Below are 9,795 nucleotides of genomic sequence, written 5' to 3' on the forward strand. Positions count from 1 at the left end.
TCCCAAAGTTGGATAACATGAGGTAGGCTGAGAAATGGAATCCCTGTGGGATACAAGCCAACATTGTACTTTAGATCATCTATTAATCAAATGCATTATCCAGCGTATTGTCAATTGCACTCTAATCTTATGATAAAATATTACAGTTATGGCTGTAGTAAATGAGAGTATAATAAAGTTTAGAAGTAGGAATGGCACACTGCTCAGTATGGTTCTTCTCCACCCTAAACGGAAAGCAAATATTCTTTATTAAATTCTTTATTTTTTATTCTATTTTGTGTATTTCAATCAGCACACTGTAAAGAGACTGATTCTGGTGGTGCTGATCATGTCCTCGTCTCACTGATTTTTAGCACAGTGACTGAGGCAAAGAGGCCCCCATTATTTTTCAGTGACTGATTATTCCTAGTTGGCAACAGTACAAGAAACTTTTAAGCATCACCTTTTCCCCATTTGCTCAACCATAGCAAGAAGGATTTAAGGGAAGGGTCAGATGCAGTTCTTCAGATCTTGCCACACTTGGGGCTCACAGCGAGTCAGTTTAACCTGCACAGAAAGGGGGAGTTTTATTTGACTTTACACTGAGCTACAACCTTAACAGAAAGCTCATGTCTTAGAACAAGGGGGTGTGTTTACAGGGGAGGATGTGACCTGTATATATGCAGACTTCTTTTTTTTTTTCATTATTTTAATTTTTTAAGATTTTTGCATTTGATAAATGAGCCATTCATCACCATAAGTTTGGCACATTCCTGGCTGATTTGCCAGGTGCGAACTGAGAATTTCAGAACTGAAAGCTTATTAGGTTACAGACCTTTTATATAAATCAATTCTTATAAAATTGTTTCAGAAAACTACTTTCCTGTAGATTCAAAATTAATTAACACCTTCCAATTAATTAGATTTCTGACAATATGGTGAGGTGGGAAAATTGTGCTGTACTGTATTATATGAAGGCTAAGTGATTTAACTGGTTAGTCTCATGTGAAAGAGAAAACTGAAAAAAGAAAAAGCAGGAAAGTTACGTGCTACTTTTCCACGATAACTTATTTCTTTTATTTTTTTAAAAAAATTAGTTGCTTGTTGAATCTTATGGTCCCTGAAGCAGTTAGGATTGCAAGAAAAGTAGACAATATTTTTATTCTGCACTATGTTCCTCTTTTTGTTTAGATTGTTAGTAAATAATGTGGATACAGATCAGGGTGAGCACATTTCCAACACAGCATCGAAACCTTCCTCACGAGATGGGTCTGGGATTTTGGAAAGGGAAGGAGCACCAGATGGTGTTCATTAGTGTCCACTCAGATTATAGCAGAGCCTCTCATTGCCAGTAGGCCTTGAGACATTAAATAATAAATCTTCCTTGTTACTGTGTAATTAACTGTTAAAATGTTAAGTGAGGTCTCGTTGGATGCTTTACGAGAGCTTTAGAACGTGGGTAAAAGAGTTTGGATGTTTTCTCCCAGTTACTGCAGGAAATCTTGACTGGTGGATGGCTGAAGTGAAGATTTGAGGCACCTTACAGAGGGTGGCAGAGGATTAAATAAATTAATTGCCCTGCCCTGTGCCGCTGCTGTTTTGGGATACTTTCCTGTGCAGTAAGAAGATGGCTGCAGTTGGGATGGCCGTAAATCCTCTTGTGATGGAATCTACCAGAAAGGGCTTCTTCAGCACAACTTCCCTGCATCAGTGCAAGGTTTAATATCTCATTTTTCCAATAATAGGTCACTTTGTTCCCACACATGTTAACCACAAAGTTCATTTTCTCCATTCTGGTTGCGTTAGAGACACGAGGCAAACTTCCCAACAAATGTAACCGACTAATGTTCAAAATCTGGTGTGAGAGAGTTGAATTTTCATAGCTTAATTAGTGTCAGCAGGTTGCCAATTAATTAATGGAACTGTTTAGTGCTATCTCCAGCTGTATTTCATCAGACTGGTTTTAGAGGAAAGAAGGCTACTGTATGAATTCAGCGAGGTGATGAAGCTTTTTTTGGAAATTGTGCTTTACACCTTGTTAAAGGCATTTTGCTTCCTTTCAAATTCTAAATTCGTCACATTCTGCAAATGAGGACAGTGTGTTCTGTCAGCAAAAGAGTGGTTAGCAAGATTATTAGCTTTCTGATATGACATGGAAGTATTTCTGGATTACGGTGTTTTAGACAAACCATTGAAATTCAGGAGAAAAAAAAAAGAGTGTGATTAATAAAAAATGTATTGTTAAGATCCAAGTTAGATGCTGACATAATCCAGCCTAAAGATACAGCATTTTAGAAGAGGTCTGTATTAAATTACAGCAGGGAAGACCAGATCTTTCTCTTTTTTTTGTTAATTTAAAAGACTTAAAAATATATAACCTAAAAGTAGTAGCTATGAGTTAAAGTTCTGCACAAGTCAAGACTTATTAGAAACATCTGAATTTTTATATTGTTGGATTTATAGTGACAGAATTTGTATCTTATGATAAAATGAACTTTTCGTATCTCTCCATAGTTCATAGTTGGCCTTCCAGTTACTCCCAGCACACCCTTATTACATATAGTGATTACTGTCAACTTTGTTTAAAGTAGAGAATGTCTTCAAAACAAACAATTAAAAACAGCAACAAACAAACAAAAAAAAGCCAGAACCAAAAATACAGAAAACTAACTAAGCAACTGAAAAAATGACAGAAGAAAATAAAATGTAGAAACTTTTTATTCTTGGTAATAAAGTAACAATGATGATCACAAACCCATCTTTCTTTTTTGTAATTTTCTAACAAATATAAGCACCAATTTTCTGCATTTTACTCTTAGCACCTTTATGGTTATTCCAAGTTACCATAAATGGAAGAGCCCACCCTGGGCATTGATAACAGATGTGGAAGATTTCAGCATGTCAGTGGAGAAAAGATTTCATACATTAGAAACAGGCATCATTTTGTGCACATTGAAAGCCATTTTCAAACACAAGGGCACTTAACTCCATTTTTTAATTGAAAAGTGATAAATCAAATAGGTGTGAGTGAAAATACAACTCTATGTTTACAGAAAATTAAATTTAAGGTGTAGCTTTATTTCCTTTCCCAGACTTAACTGTGCATCACCACACTGTGAACTGTGAACTAGGAGTGGGATATTTATCCAGCTGAATGATGCAGAGGCAAAACTGAGCCCTTAATTTGACAATCACAATATAAACAGCCTCAGATCAAGGTTCAGATATTACATTTGGGGGGTCTGAACACAAGTCTGCCTGTGCCTACTCACACATGCATGGAGAGATCCCAAATTAGAATGGGTTTTAATGGTTTTGCTAAATTGTTAATCTGCATTGAGGAAAAAGAGCCATGCCACCGTAGAAAGTGCCTTTCCATATTTATGTATCGATGTTAATCTCTGCAGGATCGTGCCAAAACATTATTGTTTAAAAAGCCTGTGCACAGCTGGGAGCAGCCATTTACTTCCTGTGCATTTTGTGATGATCTTGTCAGTTCATCACAGCGTTCCTTGGGCATCTCCATCCAGGTGCACTCAAACTGCAGTCACTGCAAATTATATCCTTACCTTGGCAAAGCCTCCTTCCCTCTGTACCAGCACAAGAGCTCCAGCTAACTAGAAAATTCACTCCACTGATTTTTTTTAAATTAAACAATACAAGCATTTAAGATATTCTTTATATCTCTTAGCGAGGGAGAGTGGTGGAAGGAACACCCTGCATGACTGAATCCAGTTTCCTACTGGTGCAGTCAGGCATAGGAAAGGGATTGTAAAATAAATTGATCAAGCTACATCTCAAAAGCAGTCAGGATCTGTATGTTGACTCTGCTGCTTCAGAATGCTGGAATGCTGCTCCAGAACAACACAGCCCGAGGAACTTGCATTTCACTCCAATTTATTCATGTACTCATTGACCTTCATTTGTCTCACTACATTCAAGAGGATCATTGCAGTTCCTGCTTTATGGAATCCCACATAGCTGCTTCTCCCTTAAAACTTCACTTTTTAGGCCACTCTAATATCTCTGTCAAACTATTTCCTTCTGTGTTGCCAAGTGTTGCTGCAGCCATGTGAAAATGGCTGGAACAGAAGGGTGTGTTTTAATTCCTCCTTATTGTTCACTGCTAGGGATGCTGTCAGAGTTCCCTCTCCAGTGTTAATATACAGAGGCCCTAAAAGCCATTGTTTTCAATTAGGTGAGAAAATCATTACTTTTGGACTTAATTCAAAAGCCATGTGTATGTAAAGGAACCAACACTTTCAGGTACTGTTCATCACGATTTCTATACCGTTGGCAGTCCTTCATTTGCAAACGGTGTTGTGATCACAGGTAGGCTGATGCATCTCTGCTGACTGCAACCAAATTGATCTTGCTTAGGCCAGCATTTAATTTGGCTTTCTGCTGCAAAGGTCTAGGAACAGAGTAGAGTGCTAATAATGTATCCACTAAATCTGTTCTTTATAGTTCAGTGGGGAGGTAGTTGACTATTTTATTGTGAGAAAGACTTATACTTAAAAGTTAAAGAGGCAGTGATAGCTTTTAGGCCTCACATTCAAGTAAAATCCCCCTCTTGGCATTTATTTATGTTATAACTTTATATGCTCTAGAAATAAAGGCTTATTAATATATACCTAGTTAGAGAGAGAGAGAGGTGACTTATCTAAGTACATATTTTGTTCTCATTTTAAAATAGAGTTGAATCTGAAAAGCTGTGTGGCTTTTTAGAAACCTTGCTGAATTTTTTTAGAAAGTTTTAGAGCAGAATCACTCAGTGCTGCCTGTGTCTCACGCTGCCTTTATTAGAGTGACTATGAGGTTGTGTTTCCAGATCTCAATAAAGTTTATGGTGGTTGTTTTATCTTTATTACTAAGTCATGGAGTGCTATTTCAGTCCCTGTGTTTGGGAATCATGCAGAACTCTGTGAATTAGGGGGGATCCAAATTGGAGTTTTCTGTGTAAAACAAAGCTTTTCTTATTCAAAATGAGGGAAGAGCAAAAAAATCTGTAAAGGGCAAAAATCTGCTCATGCTACTGTTGTGAAGAGCTGCTTGGATATATAAACATATTAAATGTCTTTCCAGATGGTCACTGCTTCCCTCTGCTATTTGCATGTTTTACTTTGATTGTCCTACATCCAGCAGTGAAATAAGAGTGTGTAAAGGTCTGAGGCTGAGCATGTCCTCATTCCAAGAACCAGCTGAAGTAATGCAGCTCACAGAAGCAAAACAGGTGAGGGATTCACTTAAAGGGCCGTGTGTTAGAAGGCTGGGGCTGTTTATTGGTGATATTTAAATCACAGATGATTTATTTCATTTGCAGTCCTGTCTGCTTTGGCAGTGGGTATAAAACCTGCTCATAAACTGAAAGTCCAGTGACTTCCCATCAGAACACGTGGTGCATCAGGACAGATGGCTCCATGTTATCTATTGCCTATTTTCATCTCTAAATCAAACATAAATGTTGCAGTTTTATCTCCTGTGAGATTAAGTGAAAGAATTCAGGTTTTTCTTCTCAATAGGGACTTGATTTTTTTCATGGTTATAACAGCAGTACTGGGTTTCCTTATCATATCCTACCTTGTCTTCCCAAACATAGATATTTTGACTTCATCATTACCACTAAATGGCAACAAATACTAATATAAACTTGAACAGGTTATCAGTAGTGTTCTTAAAGAGATTTGATGAAATTTTTTCAAACCCAGTCAAGCCAAAAATAAAAAATGGTAATAGGATTGAAGTTATGTTTGACTTACAAAACTGCAAATTCAAGAACTTGCTTTTAAAAATGCAAAGAACCCAAACAAATCTTCCCTTTACTATTACAAAATTCTCAGAAGCTGCATTAAACTGGCATTGGAGGTACATGGACTATTCTGACCATGCAGATTATTCTATTGCAGCTTTTCCACAGGTGGCAGAGTTTCAAAGCAAAAGTGGAAGAAAATGGTTCCTCTCTCTACATTCTTTATACATATTGGTGGCAAACGTGATAAATTGGATTTTTTTGTGGAAAACTGCTATTTCTTTTGCATGTTCTGGATGCATTCTGTGCAAAACTACAAATAAGATAAAAAAAAAATTCCAAGTGCTGCCAAATAACAACTTCTGATTTTTGTGCTTGGTTATGAGTGGCTTCCTTCCTCCAAAATATAAAATCTCCTTCCCAGATGTCACACAGACTGTTTGGTCTTTCAGCTCCAAACCTGTCACATTTATATTTCCCTCTACCTGATGAGATCCAGACTGCCAGATTTTGCAAATATGCTTAAACAGATGAGAAAGAAACCATACAGAAAAGACTGCCTATTGAAGAAAGCAGATCAGGAGAATCACACCTTTAATCTGACTAAAAGATCCACATGAGAGGCATTTTCCATTAGTATTAAGGAACTAAACTGTCTCAAAATACTGAAGGTTGCAGTTCTATTGTGAGCACTGAAACTGGATGAAAAAATTACAGTAAAAGTGCTTTATCCTGTTTCTAAAATGTTGTTTGGCAAACAGTGCCAGTCAGAGTAAAGCTGTTGAGATGCATTGCTTCCTCTTTTTTTTTTTTTTTTTTTTTTTTTTTTTTTTTTTTTTTTTTTTTTTTTTTTAGCACAATTGGTTCACAAATTTTCAGTTTCCTGCTCAGTTTCTCTCTGGAGGAGAAGTGAGGGATGAATTTCTGTGAATCCCTGCAGGCAGCAAGGCCTGGACCAGAACGGTGCTTCTGGCTGTTCCAGGCTGCTCCTGGTCAGGCTGTTGGCCAAAATTTCCGATTTTCTCATGGTCCCCCTGCTCCTCTGGGCTCTTCAGCATGTCTTCTCCAAGCTTTTCCTACTCTTCATCCATCCTTCCTCACTGCCCCCCCACTGCTTCCATCCCCGTGGAGATCAGCTTGTCAGTGATTTGGGGGCATGTGGGGATTTTTAATGGCACCTTTCCACGTGCAGGTGTTTGAGATGATAATTCTGCTCTTTCAGAGGCTTCTGAATGGAGACACGTAGCTTTTAATGGTGCCTTTAGAAAGTTTTGACTGGTTGCAGTGCTGTAAGATGGGTGAATTGCTCCTGAGCTTCAGAAAACAGGTGCCTTTTATTTTTTTGGCATCTGATCCTCCAGCTTGGAGCCCAAGTGCTGCAGACCCATCCATCTGGGAAAAGGGGATATGTGGTGATGTAATAAATGAGGCAGTGCTCAATCTAACCACGAGTTTTATGGGTTTTATGCAGATGAGCACTAACCTGTGTTTCATGAGTCATTAATATCTCAGTTCTGAAGATCTGCTCATGTGACTTAATCATACATATATATATATATATATATATACAGTCTCAGTCTTGTAAAGAAAACAAAAAAGAAGAGGTTCATATGATGTAGATAACTTGGGACCATCTGAAGTGACACAGATAGGTTTTTGTGCACAGCCCCCACCTTGCCAGGCTGGAGTGAGGGGGTGAAAAACTGAGGGGCTGCACCTGTGGAAGAATTTGCTTTTGGTTTCACTAATAAGCCCTTTCAACCTGCAAGACAAGTTGCAAAGGTTATTGAAAGAAAATGTTGGTCCTGATTTGTGGCTGCTGACTAAGTAGGTTTCTGTCTGTGTATTGGAGTTTCCATTAGTGTCAAATTTTTAAATTTAAATTTTATAGCCTGCATAATTTGTCCCTGAGAATTGCAGTCGGTTCATTGCAACAAATAAAATCACAGAAAAATAACTTTGCTTTTTCACAGATCACAGATTATTGAATTGATGCTTTAACATGAAAATTTAGCATTTAAGATGTATGTTATTACTGTCATTTGGGCTCTAAAGGGGCTTCTCAAAAAGTCCTTTCCCTTTAAAACTGCCTAAGTGCTTTACACTACACAGAATAAGGTAAATCTAACTTTGAACTATTGAACAGCAGGAAAAAACTGCCCATTAATAGACCAAGGAAATGATTGGGAGAAAAATGGAGTAGCTGAGTTTAGAGAAACTTGTACTTTTTTCTTAATGAGCAGTTTAACTGCCAATTGATCGGTCATTCAGCATTACAGTAAATGGTCAGTGAAATATATAATGATGCAAGACTGCTCTTTAACAAGACTAAACCTTGCAGCAATCAGGAATGCTTAAGGCAGAAAAATACAGACAGAGCAAATTTCTCTCTGTGCTTAATTTAAAAAATATATATATATATAAAAGGAGCAATAAGAGGCATCGAGGCAGGTAATCTATGGTATTCCTCACCGTGGTGGCGGCTCACTTGCTCATGAAATTTCCATTTTCTGCTTTTGTCTTCTGATTGTTTATTTCATGCCAAAGGATTTTTTACTGCTGGATTTTAGTCAAACCTGACTGCTAGAGAATGGCTGAGTTCTTAAGGTCTTGAGCTCACAAATCTCCAGGGACCTGCTTACTTTTACACCTGGCAGCTTGAGGCAGCTATCCAAAGGGATGAAACTAAAAATATTGGTATGAGTTGCAATATTAATTCCTACATTAACACTAAGACTGAATGCAAGGCAGAATTTCTATTTTTATAAATGAAAAAAAAAAAAGTTATCAGAAGGAAAACTTAGATCTTAATAAACTAAAAATCAGAGCATGTAGCTATCTTGTTTCTCAGCAAAACCACGTTATCATCAGTCCTTTGGTGACATTTGCCAGTGTGAATGGGAAATAATGGCAGAACAAACAGGGTTTTTCCTTTTCTTTGCCTGGGGTGTGAAATGTACCCCTGTAGGCGGCGGTCAGTGCGAATGGGTTAACATTTACCTAATTTATGATGTGAGAAAATAGACGCCTCCGGCAGAGCTGGAATGGTTAGAGAAGAGGCTCCAAAGAGCAGGGTTCAGGGAATGTTTACCCCTCTTTCCTGACTCAGCTGCTCTGGCACTGAATACACTCTTTGGAGGGTTGGTAAATATTTGGCTTTTGCGCTGTGACCTCCCCTTTCCAGGGAGAAGGGAAATAGAAAGGCTCCTCATCAACACACCTCTCAAGAGATCAGGTGGAGCCATGGGCACCACTTCCCTTTTTTGATCCCCAGGTTATAGAAGAAACTTTTTTTTTCCTAATAACTTGCAGTGAGTGAAATTGCTCTTCTCCACAATGATCCTGGGAGGCCGAGAAAGTCATAACCTACATGTAAAAGCAGCTTTTGACAGGAGACAGGTGAGTGACTCTGATGCATCTTCCCCTGGCAATTTGGATCTTCAGGAAGGCTTGGATTTCTGGGCATCATTACTTATTTCTGGGCAAATTTTCCAAGGGGGTTGGAAGGTTGAGAGAAGTTCTGTGTCTCTGCAGTATCAGATATGAGAGCTGTACATGACCAGCCCACCTGGCTCTTACAGCAGGTGCAAATAATGGATTTAATATTCAAGTGCTCTGCAAAATGTACAGAGGAGTTTGCAAACTGCAGTATTAAACAAACTAATTATGATAGCATTAAAAACTCTTCTGCATGCACAGCTTTAATTAAATTTGATTTTGTACCTCACAGAGCTGTCTCTGGGCTTTGTGAAGAGTAGTAGTTCTGGCATTGATTAAGACTGAATGTGATTAACATTAATTATTGATTAAACTTCCCCATATCTTCATATAGTATCAGAGATTTATTGATGAACTCTGAAAGGTCTCACAACTGCAGTTATTATGCTGTAATTCCTTTTGACCACAGCTAAAGTGGAGCATTCACAAGATATCTCTCTTCCTTTGGAAACTGAGTGTAAAGTCCATCTAGTCAAAATTATCAGCTCAGGCAATTTAAGTATTCTTGAAATATCCATCTTTATTGAAGCATAAGGTTGTGTTGTGGGGTGCTTGGAATTATTTTAGGG

The sequence above is a fragment of the Aphelocoma coerulescens genome, chromosome 4A (genome assembly GCF_041296385.1).
Source record: "Aphelocoma coerulescens isolate FSJ_1873_10779 chromosome 4A, UR_Acoe_1.0, whole genome shotgun sequence".
NCBI lineage: Eukaryota > Metazoa > Chordata > Aves > Passeriformes > Corvidae > Aphelocoma > Aphelocoma coerulescens.